The following is a 12,741-nucleotide window of genomic DNA, read 5'->3' on the forward strand; positions in this document are numbered from 1 at the left end:
TCTGTGTTTAGTCAGTCTGTACAGGGCTACTCGTTGGCAGACTGCCACACTCTAACCACTAGGCTACCCTGCCGCCCGGTCTGTGGTCTGTGTTTAGTCAGTCTGTACAGGGCTACTCGTTGGCAGACTGCCACACTCTAACCACTAGGCTACCCTGCCGCCCGGTCTGTGGTCTGTGTCTAGTCAGTCTGTACAGGGCTACTCGTTGGCAGACTGCCACACTCTAACCACTAGGCTACCCTGCCGCCCCGGTCTGTGGTCTGTGTCTAGTCAGTCTGTACAGGGCTACTCGTTGGCAGACTGCCACACTCTAACCACTAGGCTACCCTGCCGCCCCGGTCTGTGTCTAGTCAGTCTGTACAGGGCTACGCGTTGGCAGACTGCCACACTCTAACCACTAGGCTACCCTGCCGCCCGGTCTGTGGTCTGTGTTTAGTCAGTCTGTACAGGGCTACTCGTTGGCAGACTGCCACACTCTAACCCTGCCGCCCCGGTCTGTGGTCTGTGTTTAGTCAGTCTAGGGCTACTCGTTGGCAGACTGCCACACTCTAACCACTAGGCTACCCTGCCGCCCGGTCTGTGGTCTGTGTTTAGTCAGTCTGTACAGGGCTACTCGTTGGCAGACTGCCACACTCTAACCACTAGGCTACCCTGCCGCCCCGGTCTGTGGTCTGTGTTTAGTCAGTCTGTACAGGGCTACTCGTTGGCAGACTGCCACACTCTAACCACTAGGCTACCCTGCCGCCCCGGTCTGTGGTCTGTGTCTAGTCAGTCTGTACAGGGCTACTCGTTGGCAGACTGCCACACTCTAACCACTAGGCTACCCTGCCGCCCCGGTCTGTGGTCTGTGTCTAGTCAGTCTGTACAGGGCTACTCGTTGGCAGACTGCCACACTGCTCCTAACTGGTTCTTTAACAGTCCTCAGCTGTGTATTTCCTGCTTCAGGCTGTCTGACTAATACACCGTTAGGACCCGAGGAGTTTACCAGGACAACAAGAATGCTTGTCATTTATCCACAGCTTCATTTCAAACATGTGTTGTTGTTGTTGTTGTTGATGTTGTTGTTGTGATGTTGTTGTTGTTGTTGTTGATGTTGTTGTTGTTGTTGTTGTTGTTGTTGTTGATGTTGTTGTTGATGTTGTTGTTGTTGATGTTGTTGTTGTTGTTGATGTTATGTTGTTGTTGTTGATGTTGTTTTACTGTCAGCTAGGAAAAATGTGTAACGTTCCCCAAGTAGAGCATGAATGAAGCGAAAACAAATATGTTCCCTCCACCAGGTTGGTTAGCCTTTCTTCATACAGAGCGAAGTGAAACAAGATGAATCAGTTCTGGAACAATAGTCGGCCTTCAGCTGGGGCGTGGCTCCATCGGTCTGGGCCAACGCCGGCCAACCACATGATGATTAATGAGTTTTGGCTCTTTAGTCTTTAAAAAAAAAAAGGAGATAAATGAATGGCTACTGTTAATAGGAACACAATGATCTGCAGTTAACAACGACATAATTCAATCTCCCAGTTAAAGGGAAATTCACAGCCTGAAATATTTGGTTTTTATTAATTACCGAAGGCGTTTTAACTCGGTTTATATGGGCAATGACATATTTCTAATAGTTGTTTCGGCCTTCGGCCTTGGAATGTGTTTAGACCGTATTTAATGGTGTAGACTAGTGGTACAGGGGCTGTTGAGACAGTATTTAATGTGGTAGACTAGTGGTACAGGGGCTGTTTAGACAGTATTTAATGGGGTAGACTAGTGGTACAGGGGCTCTGTCTGTTTAGACAGTATTTAATGGGGTAGACTAGTGGTAAAGGGGCTGTTTAGACAGTATTTAATGGGGTAGACTAGTGGTACAGGGGCTCTGTCTGTTTAGACAGTATTTAATGGGGTAGACTAGTGGTACAGGGGCTGTTTAGACAGTATTTAATGGGGTAGACTAGTGGTAAAGGGGCTGTTTAGACAGTATTTAATGGGGTAGACTAGTGGTACAGGGGCTGTTTAGACAGTATTTAATGGGGTAGACTAGGGGTACAGGGGCTCTGTCTGTTTAGACAGTATTTAATGGGGTAGACTAGTGGTACAGGGGCTGTTTAGACAGTATTTAATGGGGTAGACTAGTGGTACAGGGGCTGTTTAGACAGTATTTAATGGGGTAGACTAGTGGTACAGGGGCTGTTTAGACAGTATTTAATGGGGTAGACTAGTGGTACAGGGGCTGTTTAGACAGTATTTAATGGGGTAGACTAGTGGTACAGGGGCTGTTTAGACAGTATTTAATGGGGTAGACTAGGGGTACAGGGGCTGTTTAGACAGTATTTAATGGGGTAGACTAGGGGTACAGGGGCTGTTTAGACAGTATTTAATGGGGTAGACTAGGGGTACAGGGGCTGTTTAGACAGTATTTAATGGGGTAGACTAGGGGTACAGGGGCTGTTTAGACAGTATTTAATGGGGTAGACTAGGGGAAGGGGCTGTTTAGCAGTATTTAATGGGGAACCAGAGTACAGGGGCTCTGTCTGTTTAGACAGTATTTAATGGGGTAGCTCTGGGAAGGGCTGCCTTCAGACTGTATTTAATCAACACAAGGGGCTGTTTAGCCAGTATTTTGAAGCTGATATATCATTTTAGCTGTTTAGACAGTATTTAATGGGGTAGACTAGTGGTACAGGGGCTGTTTAGACAGTATTTAATGGGGGTAGACCCCAGTGGTCCCAAACTTGAACAGGTCTGTTTAAAGACAGTATTTAATGGGGTTTGTATTTCCTGGACCAGCATTTCCTGCAGAGCTGACTCTTTTGCACTTCCTTGAACCAGAGTGGTCACAGGGGGTAACTGTGCTCTGAAGTCTGCCTTCAGACTGCCAATGGATCAACACAAAGCCCTTGCCAGCCTTTGAGAGCTGATATATCATTTTAGCATGGGGTTGTGGCTCAGCTGGCCTCGTGTGGCACCGACAGTCTTCACCTAGATAACTAACTCCTTCATATATCTTCTACTCTGAAGAAGACAGCATCTACTGTCTGTAAAGCAGGCAGGCAAGGCAGGCAGGCAGGCAGGCAGGCAGGCAGGCAGGCAGGCAGGCAGGCAGGCAGGCAGGCAGGCAGGCAGGCAGGCAGGCAAGGCAGGTATGGTAGTGGGAGATGTGTTAAATGTAGAATTTAAGCTGAATTCAAGCTGAAGCAGTTCAGTACAGTCAGAATGGGGCTAATTACTGTAGTGGACTGCTGCTCTATGCAGTATTTTAGCACATAAAGTATGAAAAAGGACAGAGCTATGCCTCTGATTTGTCCGGGACGCGCTTCTCAATGGTGCTGTCCAACACCTGACACCAATGTAGAGGATAAGTGAGGTGGCCCAGACGTGCTAGGGGGTCGACCCGGGCTCTATTCTCTTCTCCCCCATTCACTTCAATACCGAAAGTCTAAAATCTCTCGGCGAGAGGGCGCTTAGGTGTTGTACTAAGTTTGTTTTAGTATTATTAGAAGAGGTGCAAATTTGATAAAACATTTTATTATAATTTTATTTTTTATTTTGCTTGCTCGACCTCACTTAAAAATAAAATTAAAAAAGTAATCCGTTATGCAGTTAATTACATTTGTATGGCCTAACGTAAGATACCATTCTGAGATGATCGTGTGCACCGGGTTGGAATCTTCATTTGAAATCGTTCAACTGAAGTGGTTACTAAGTAACATGTTGGCCGCAAATGGGAAAGCCTTGTTGAACTCAGTTAACTCGGATTCAGAAAGCCTTGTTGAACTCAGTTAACTCAGATTCAGAAAGCCTTGTTGAACTCGGGTAAGCACAGGTCAGATTCAGAAAGCCTTGTTGAACTCGGGTAAGCACAGGTCAGATTCAGAAAGCCTTGTTGAACTCGGGTAAGCACAGGTCAGATTCAGAAAGCCTTGTTGAACTCCGGTAAGCACAGGTCAGATTCAGAAAGCCTTGTTGAACTCAGGTAAGCACAGGTCAGATTCAGAAAGCCTTGTTGAACTCAGGTAAGGACATGTCAGATTCATGAAAGCCTTGTTGAACTCAGGTAAGCACAGGTCAGATTCAGACAGCCTTGTTGAACTCCAGTAAGCACAGGTCAGATTCAGAAAGCCTTGTTGAACTCAGGTAATTCAGATTCAGAACACACCGCTGTACAACACAGCAGTAGTCCACAGCTCTCTCAGGCCGTTGTTTTGAATGTGGGTATTACGAGGTGTTCAGATGCCTTTCAGAGGTGGGTCAACCAGTTCTACTGCAGGACGAGTAGGAGGAGTAGAGCTCTCTTCTGGATCAGGAAGGGGCTTAGGTGGTGGGCGTGGCAACGGGCGTGGCAGTGGGCGTGGGAATGGGCGCGGTTGGTCTGTTGGCTCTGCTGAATTATTTAGAACATTTTAGAGGCACCTATCTTGGCGGTGTGTTGAGAAATCTTAGAGTTTTAAAGCCAATTTCCTGCAATTTTACACATTTCACCTCTCCATGGAGCTGAGAGAAAAACGTTGCAGTTTTAAAGCTAATGTCCTGTAATTCCATGCATTTTGACATGGCTAATGCTGTGTTCTTCTGCTCAAACATAGCAACAAAGTTAATACCGCTAAATTCATTGTTTTTAGGGAATTTTCTATTCGCTCTGACTGTCCAGCTTTTATTTTGGTGATTGATTTTCTTCTCAAATATTATATTATTAAAAAACATATAGGTCCATTATCTTTTCTATATAATTTATATCTAGTTTTAATTGTTGAAGTTTACACAGAAAGCATTTTTCCAATCCCAAAAATGTATAAAAATAAATATATATATATGTGTGTGTGTGTGTATTACATTACGCTGTTTGGACTTGCGCATCCCGAATAAACTTTGGCGGCCCGCCCAAGGATTTCAGTGGCAGGAAAATCCCTGGCATGGCTAGTTGACAGTAATAAAAAAATGTTTGGTCATCAAATTCTCAGAGCTGTTAGGTGTGTTGTTACTGTGTTGTGTGTTTGTGAGATTTTGTTTTTCATTTAGCAGACACTCTGATCCAGAGAGACTTACAGTAGAGAGTCATTTAAGACTCTCTGATCCAGAGAGACTTACAGTAGAGAGTCATTTAACAGACTCTCTGATCCAGAGAGACTTACAGTAGAGAGTCATTTAACAGACTCTCTGATCCAGAGAGACTTACAGTAGAGAGTCATTTAACAGACTCTCTGATCCAGAGAGACTTACAGTAGAGAGTCATTTAACAGACTCTCTGATCCAGAGAGACTTACAGTAGAGAGTCATTTAACAGACTCTCTGATCCAGAGAGACTTACAGTAGAGAGTCATTTAACAGACTCTCTGATCCAGAGACTTACAGTAGAGAGTCATTTAACAGACTCTCTGATCCAGAGAGACTTACAGTAGAGAGTCATTTAACAGACTCTCTGATCCAGAGAGACTTACAGTAGAGAGTCATTTAACAGACTCTCTGATCCAGAGAGACTTACAGTAGAGAGTCATTTAACAGACTCTCTGATCCAGAGTGACTTACAGTAGAGAGTCATTTAAGACTCTCTCTCCAGGGTGTGATTTATCAGAGAGTCATTTAACAGACTCTCTCTCCAGAGAGACATACAGGGTGTCATTTATCATAGAGTGTATCTCTCTCTCCAGGGTGTGATTTATCATAGAGTGTATCTCTCTCTCTCTCTCCAGGGTGTGATTTATCAGAGTGTATCTCTCTCTCTCTCTCTCCAGGGTGTGATTTATCATGTAGTGTATATCTCTCTCCAGGGTGTGATTTATCATAGAGTGTATATCTCTCTCCAGGGTGTGATTTATCATGTAGTGTATATCTCTCTCCAGGGTGTGATTTATCATAGAGTGTATATCTCTCTCCAGGGTGTGATTTATCATAGTGTATCTCTCTCCAGGGTGTGATTTATCATAGTGTATCTCTCTCCAGGGTGTGATTTATCATAGTGTATCTCTCTCTCTCTCTCTCTCTCTCCAGGGTGTGAGTTATCATAGTGTATCTCTCTCTCCAGGGTGTGACTTATCATAGTGTATCTCTCTCTCTCTCTCTCTCTCCAGGGTGTGATTTATCATAGTGTATCTCTCTCTCCAGGGTGTGATTTATCATAGTGTATCTCTCTCTCTCTCCAGGGTGTGATTTATCAGATCTTGAAGACCTTTACTATACGGACACTGGGAAGAAAACCACTTTAGGATTTCATTCTTTCTTTCCCATATGTCTTTCTCTCTGGAAATCAAGCCAAGCAGCCAGTCTGTATCCCAAATGGCACCCTATTCCCTACAGGACCGATAGCGCTCTAGTCTAAAGTAGTGCACTATATAGGGAATGGGGAGCCATTTGGGATGCAGGGGGAATGTTCTTCTCTGAGTGCCTCTTCCAAAGACCACTAACCTGCCAGGTCATAGTGTAAGCCTCAACTATTCCCTTGACTGCTATCTGATCTGACCCCTGGGTTTTTCTTCTACTGTGGAGGTGTGTGTGTGTGGTGTGTGTGTGTGTGTGTGTGTGTGTGTGTGGCTAGCTGTATCTGGCTGTTCTCCCCAGCTGTCTGCTACACTCACAGGGGATCAGATAGAGAGAGGGGCTGGAGCAGCTGGGGGTGGTGGAGGGAGTAGAGGGGCTGGGGGGGTGGACTGGAGGGAGTAGAGGCTGGGGGGGGCTGTGTGTGAGGTGGGGGGTGAGGGGCTGGGGGGTGGACTGGCTGGAGTGGACTGGAGGGAGAGAGGGGCTGGGGGTGGACTGGAGGGAGTAGAGAGGCTGGGGGGTGGACTGGAGGGAGTAGAGGGGCTGGGGGGTGGACTGGAGGGGGGCTGGGGGTGGACAGGGGGTGGACTGGAGGGAGTAGGGGCTGGGGGTGGACTGGAGGGAGTAGAGGGGCTAGAGGGGGGGGGTGGACTGGAGGGAGTAGAGGGCTGGGGGGGCTGGAGGGGGAGGGGCTGGGGGGTGGTGGACTGGAGGGAGACTGGAGAGAGGCTGGGGGGTGGACTGGAGGGCGTAGAGGGGCTGGGGGGTGGACTGGAGGGAGAGGGGCTGGGGGTGGAGAGGGGTAGAGGGGCTGGGGGGTGGACTGGAGGGAGTAGAGGGCTGGGGGGGACTAGAGGGGGGGGGTGGACTGGAGGGAGTAGAGGGGCTAGAGGGGGGGGTGGACTGGAGGGAGGGGTGGGGGTGGACTGGATTGGGGGTGGACTGGAGGGAGGGAATGTAATGTTTTGTGTTTGTCTACTGTACATTGTTTGTTTATTTCACTTGAGTTATTTTTCTTCATATTTCACTTGTGTTGACAATGTAAACATATGTTTCCCATGCCAATAAAGCCCTTACATTGAATTGAAAGAGGAAGAGGGATATACTGTAAAGATAGAGAGAGGGGGAAGGAGAGAGAGGGGGAGGAGCACATTTCTGATCAATCCCCAGACAGACATTGAGAGAGGGGAGGAGGGGAGAGGGGGGGAGAGAGGGAGGGAGAGAGGGAGGGAGAGAGGGAGGAGTGGTATGTGAGCTCATGCAAGCGTGTGTGTGTGTGTGTTGTTACAGAGTGTGCCAGATTGTTTTTCTCAGACACATCACACTACGCACACCCTCTCTCGCTCTGTGGAGTCAGAAACATCTCAGTAACTCAACAGAGAAGCACGTTTTCTGACATACACCTCTATCTTGTTGCTCTATCATAGAGTTGTACAGGCAGCAGCTGAAGTAGGATTAGCCCAGTCTGGAGTGGAATCAACAGCCAGCCAGCCTGCCAGCCAGCCAGCCAGCCAGCCAGCCAGCCAGCCAGCCAGCCAGCCCTGCCTGAGGTGGGAGAGGGGAGAGCAGCAGGAGGACTACAACACTAGCTCAGCTCCAACGTGGTCGTATTGGGGTAAGTCTGTTACTGCCCACCTCCATGTCTTCACCTGTCTCTGTGAACCTGCCCCCCCATTGGACAGACACCGTCTCTGAAAGTCATCCTGTGAACCTGCCCCCTCATTGGACAGACACTGTGAACCTGACAGACACTGTGAACCCCCCCATTGAACAGACACTGTCTTTGCTCATAAGGTTTTTGTTGGGCGCTGGTTGCTGTTTGTTTCAACTCAACCACTCTTCTTCTTGTGTTAGTCTGAAATGGAAGAATGAGGAGTCTGTTTGTTGACCCTCCCACCCCTCTGTTACAGCAGACAGACACTAAACAGAGAGCAACGCTATCTGACTATAAGGTTTTGGCTGAGGGGGGGGGGTTCTGCTTGTATCTGTTTGTTTTGAATCATTTACTCTTGTTGTAGTCTAACTAGCTAATTTGTTTGTTGTAGTCTGACTGGCTAATTAGCTTGTTGTAGTCTGACTAGCTAATTAGCTTGTTGTAGTCTGACTGGCTAATTAGCTTGTTGTAGTCTGACTAGCTAATTAGCTTGTTGTAGTCTAACTAGCTAATTAGCTTGTTGTAGTCTGACTGGCTAATTAGCTTGTTGTAGTCTGACTGGCTAATTAGCTTGTTGTAGTCTGACTAGCTAATTAGCTTGTTGTAGTCTAACTAGCTAATTAGCTTGTTGTAGTCTAACTAGCTAATTAGCTTGTTGTAGTCTAACTAGCTAATTAGCTTGTTGTAGTCTAACTAGCTAATTAGCTTGTTGTAGTCTAACTAGCTAATTAGCTTGTTGTAGTCTGACTAGCTAATTAGCTAGTTGTAGTCTGACTAGCTAATTAGCTTGTTGTAGTCTGACTAGCTAATTAGCTTGTTGTAGTCTGACTAGCTAATTAGCTTGTTGTAGTCTAACTAGCTAATTAGCTTGTTGTAGTCTGACTAGCTAATTAGCTTGTAGTCCGACTAGCTAATTAGCTTGTTTTAGTCCGACTAGCTAATTAGCTTGTTCCAGAGGTTTTCTTGTCATTTCAGACGCTGGACATGTGGTCATTGTTTTTAAATGTTGTAAATTACTTTTGTCCACGCACACCAAACGCGATCAGGACACGCAGGTTGAAATATCAAAACAAACTCTGAACCAACTATATTCATTTGGGGACAGGTCTGATGAGAAAAGCATTAAACATTCATGGACATGTCTAGCTGTAGTCTGACTAGCTAATTAGCTTGTTGTAGTTACTCATTTGTCCTGGGAGATACACACTGGGTTCCTGGGAGATACACGCTGGGTTGTCCTGGGAGATACACACTGGGTTGTCCTGGGAGATACACACTGGGTTGTCCTGGGAGATACACGCTGGGTTGTCCTGGGAGATACACGCTGGGTTGTCCTGGGAGATACACACTGGGTTGTCCTGGGAGATACACGCTGGGTTGTCCTGGGAGATACACGCTGGGTTGTCCTGGGAGATACACACTGGGTTGTCCTGGGAGATACACGCTGGGTTGTCCTGGGAGATACACGCTGGGTTGTCCTGGGAGATACACGCTGGGTTGTCCTGGGAGATACACGCTGGGTCCTTGTCCTGTCCTGGGAGATACACGCTGGGTTGTCCTGGGAGATACACGCTGGGTTGTCCTGGGAGATACACGCTGGGTTGTCCTGGGAGATACACGCTGGGTTGTCCTGGGAGATACACGCTGGGTTGTCCTGGGAGATACACGCTGGGTTGTCCTGGGAGATACACGCTGGGTTGTCCTGGGAGATACACGCTGGTTGTCCTGGGGTCCTGGGAGATACACGCTGGGTTGTCCTGGGAGATACACGCTGGGTTGTCCTGGGAGATACACGCTGGGTCGTCCTGGGAGATACACGCTGGGTCGTCCTGGGAGATACACGCTGGGTTGTCCTGGTCGACCTCTAATGTGTATTTTATTTTGCAACGCGGGCAGTGTGGTCAGCATGTTAGATGTATTGTTGTGGAAGTCGCCTGTGGTAAAGTCAGACTTCTAACATATAAATGGGCTTTGGGAAGTCTGTCAGTAATATTTACCGTATCAGTCTTCCAGCCCGCTGAGAGGATGAATCCATCAGGAGAGTGGCGTGTTGTTTTTAAATAGAAGTGTTGAGAGTTAGTGCACCGGGACCGTGCTGAAGTTCACACACCATTAACCCCCCCCAGACACCCAGAGTGAGTGAGAGAGTGAGAGAGAGACACATGCCTGATATTAGGGTTTGATTTGTGGAAGCGTGGGAGCTATAAATCACCCCTAGTGATGGGACTGGGGCTGGAGCTGGGATTAGAGTATTTAGCTGGGGCTGAGGGTGAGGATGGAGCTGAGATTAGAGTATTTAGCTGAGGCTGGGGCTGAGGGTGAGGATGGAGCTGGGATTAGAGTATTTAGCTGAGGCTGGGGCTGAGGGTGAGGATGGAGCTGGGATTAGAGTATTTAGCTGAGGCTGGGACTGGAGCTGGAGCTGGGATTAGAGTATTTAGCTGGGCTGGGGGTGAGGATGGAGCTGGGATTAGAGTATTTAGCTGAGGCTGGGGCTGAGGGTGAGGATGGAGCTGGGATTAGAGTATTTAGCTGAGGCTGAGGGTGAGGATGGAGCTGGGATTAGAGTATTTAGCTGAGGCTGAGGCTGGGGCTGAGGGTGAGGATGGAGCTGATATTAGGGTATTTAGCTGGGACTGGGGGTGAGGATGGAGCTGGGATTAGAGTATTTAGCTGAGGCTGGGGCTGGGATTAGAGTATTTAGCTGAGGCTGGGACTGGGGCTGGAGCTGGGATTAGAGTATTTAGCTGAGGCTGGGGCTGAGGGTGAGGATGGAGCTGAGATTAGGGTATTTAGCTGAGGCTGAGGGTGAGGATGGAGCTGGGATTAGAGTATTTAGCTGAGGCTGGGGGTGAGGATGGAGCTGAGATTAGAGTATTTAGCTGAGGCTGGGGCTGGGATTAGGTATTTAGCTGAGGCTGGACTGGGCTGGAGATTATGGTATTTAGCTGGGCTGGGGCTGGGGTGAGGATGGAGCTGGGATTATGGTATTTAGCTGAGGCTGGGGCTGAGGGTGAGGATGGAGCTGGGATTAAGGCTATTTAGGACTGAAGCTGGAGCTGGGTCTAGGGCTGAGACTGGAGCTGGGGTTAGGGCTGAGACTGGAGCTGTTTGTGAGATTCAGACAGGCTAGGGTGAGATTGTGTTATTGATTGTATGTTTGTTTATTCCATGTGTAACTCTGTGATTGGTGTTTGTGAGGCTTAGGATGGAGCTTTGCTTTATCTTAGCTGAGGCTGGGGCAGTTGAAATGAGAGCTGGGTTCTCAACTGGCCTACCTGGTTAAATAAAGGTGATCTGGGCCTACCTGGTTAAATAAGGGTGATCTGGAGCCTACCTGGTTAAATAAAGGTGATCTGGTCTACCTGGTTAAATAAAGGTGATCTGGCCTACCTGGTTAAATAAAGGTGATCTGGTCTATCTTGGCCTGGTTAAATAAAGGTGATCTGGTCTACCTGGTTAAATAAAGGTGATCTGGTCTACCTGGTTAAATAAAGCTGATCTGGTCTACCTGGTTAAATAAAGGTGATCTGGTCTACCTGGTTAAATAAAGGTGATCTGGTCTACCTGGTTAAATAAAGGTGATCTGGTCTACCTGGTTAAATAAAGGTGATCTGGTCTACCTGGTTAAATAAAGGTGATCTGGTCTACCTGGTTATATAAAGGTGATCTGGTCTACCTGGTTAAATAAAGGTGATCTGGTCTACCTGGTTAAATAAAGGTGATCTGGTCTACCTGGTTAAATAAAGGTGATCTGGTCTACCTGGTTAAATAAAGGTGATCTGGTATACCTGGTTAAATAAAGGTGATCTGGTCTACCTGGTTAAATAAAGGTGATCTGGTCTACCTGGTTAAATAAAGGTGATCTGGTCTACCTGGTTAAATAAAGGTGATCTGGTCTACCTGGTTAAATAAAGGTGATCTGGTCTACCTGGTTAAATAAAGGTGAAAATAAAACATATAAAATATATAATATCACTATAATCCAAGTGTTCATTTTCAGTTGCTTTCATTTCAGAGTATCTAATTTGTAAACATTTAAACTGTATTAAATTATTACTTCATTGCTGTCATATCTTTAATCTGAGCCTAGAGGAAAGTCTCAGGCCTGGAGGGAAGCCATAGTCATTCCGCTACCCAAGAATGGTAAAGCGGCCTTTACTGGTTCCAACAGCAGACCTATCAGCTGCCAGCTCTTAGCAAACTGTTGTAAAAAATGGTGTTTGACCAAATACAATGTTATTTCTCTGTAAACAAATGAACAACAGACTTTCAGCATGCTTATAGAGAAGGGCACTCAACGTGTACTGCACTGACACAAATGACTGATGATTGGTTGAAAGAAATTGATAATAAGAAGATTGTGGGAGATTTCAGTGCAGCCTTTGACATTATTTATCATAACCGGTTGTTGACCTATAACCTATATGTTATGGCCTTTCAACCTCTGCCATATCGGGGATTCAGAGCTAATAGAACTCAGAGCGTTTTCTTTAATGGAAGCTTCTCTTAACATGTAAAGTGTGGTGTACCGCAGGGCAGCTCTCTAGGCCCTATACTCTTTTCTATTTTTAATGCCACTGGCATTAAAAAGCATGTGTGTGCATGTATGCACGTAATTCAACCATATACGCATCAACAACCACAGCTAATGAAGTCCCTGAAACTCTTAACAAAGAGTTGCAGTATGTTTTGGAATGGGTGGCCAGTAATAAACTGGTCCTGAACATCTCTAAAACTAAGAGGGTTTTATTTGGTACAAATCATTCCTTAAGTTCTAGACCTCAGCTGGATCTGGTAATGAAGGATGTGGCTGTTGAACAAGTTGAGGAGACTAAATTACTTTGTGTTTC

At 46.7% G+C, this 12,741-nt stretch overlaps 1 long non-coding RNA gene across 1 annotated transcript in view; it reads left to right on the top strand.

Moving 5' to 3' along the window:
* LOC121845037 overlaps nucleotides 1-12,741 on the top strand; it is a 96,252-nt gene that overhangs the window by 19,756 nt on the left and 63,755 nt on the right. The window contains exon 2 of the long non-coding RNA XR_006082296.1: nucleotides 7,662-7,849. This is a non-coding gene — a long non-coding RNA (uncharacterized LOC121845037). The remainder of the gene's footprint in view (nucleotides 1-7,661; nucleotides 7,850-12,741) is intronic.

This window comes from Oncorhynchus tshawytscha, unplaced genomic scaffold (genome assembly GCF_018296145.1).
Source record: "Oncorhynchus tshawytscha isolate Ot180627B unplaced genomic scaffold, Otsh_v2.0 Un_contig_4763_pilon_pilon, whole genome shotgun sequence".
Taxonomy (NCBI): Eukaryota; Metazoa; Chordata; class Actinopteri; order Salmoniformes; family Salmonidae; genus Oncorhynchus; species Oncorhynchus tshawytscha.